This window comes from Propithecus coquereli, unplaced genomic scaffold (genome assembly GCF_000956105.1).
Source record: "Propithecus coquereli isolate 6110/MARCELLA unplaced genomic scaffold, Pcoq_1.0 Scaffold383, whole genome shotgun sequence".
NCBI lineage: Eukaryota > Metazoa > Chordata > Mammalia > Primates > Indriidae > Propithecus > Propithecus coquereli.
Genome location: NW_012149541.1, coordinates 978,352 through 979,501, shown reverse-complemented (window position 1 = coordinate 979,501; position 1,150 = coordinate 978,352). Strand labels below are relative to the sequence as shown.

Sequence of the window (1,150 nt, the reverse complement as noted above, 5' to 3'; positions counted from 1 at the left end):
TTCTTACACTCTCTTGTCCCACAAGACCCCAGACCCATTTAAACCTCCAGAGAAATAAAAGCATCATTAGATACACCCAAGAGAATGGACAAGGACAACTGCTGTTTAAGGATTCAAACACATCTCCTTTAGCACTTTGAAGAAATGTGTTACCCAATGCAATTTATTTTTATATTAAACACATGTAGTATGTTACAAAAGGGCTGATGGTAAATCGCAAGGCTCAGGAGTTCCAATGTTCCAATGTTCTCAGTTCCAATGTTCTCACCCCAGGCGGCTCAGGTTTCCTTATTATATATTAAGGCGAGCTTCTTTGTGTCTAACTGACAAGTAGCTTTGTTAGGTGGAGATGAAAGGCCTTCCTGTGCTATTCTAGAAGACTAATTTTAAGACAAATATTCTCCCCTCTTAACAAAATAAGATTAAGTGCCAGGTACAGTCAGCCATGGACATTTACGTGCTGGTTGCCATATAAGTGACAATCATATGCTCAGCAATTTCCTTCTGTACAAGCTTCTCAAATAAGAGTCGTTCATTTATTTATTCAATGAATATTTGAGGGCCTTGAAATCACACTATTCTAGGAAATAATGGGGAAAGGATGCAAAAGAAATCTAAAAGAATGTCCATGTTTAAAACGTCTCCGAGAGTTTCCAGTCTAGCTAGGCGAGATCACAGTTACACGAACAGCAGCAGCTCCCACCCGCGTGGCATCGCTGTGTGCCAGGCGCTGTTCTAGGTGCCTTGCATGTGTTCACTCATCTGCTCCTCACAACAGCCCTGTGGTAGGTGCTACTATTATTCACGTTTCACAGATGAGGAGATGGAGAGAAAATAGGCCACTTGCCGAGTTCACACAGTTCATAGGTGAGTGTGGAGCTGAGATTCAAACCCAGGTGGTCTGACTCAACAGTCCATCCTCCTGACCTCTACCCTGTGTTGTCTCTTGCCAGACATACAGAAATAATAGAAAACAAATGTGTGATTAAAGGCTCATAAAGGGGGCCGGGCGCGGTGGCTCACGCCTGTAATCCTAGCTCTCTGGGAGGCTGAGGTGGGCGGATTGTTTGAGCTCAGGAGTTCGAGACCAGCCTGAGCAAGAGCGAGACCCCCGTCTCTACTAAAAATAGAAAGAAATTAATCAGACAAC

The 1,150-nt window shown here is 43.7% G+C and overlaps 1 protein-coding gene across 1 annotated transcript in view; it reads left to right on the top strand.

The window, feature by feature from the left end:
• ARMC9 (armadillo repeat containing 9) overlaps nt 1-1,150 on the top strand; it is a 161,880-nt gene that overhangs the window by 91,512 nt on the left and 69,218 nt on the right. The gene's annotated exons all lie outside the window — the stretch shown is intronic.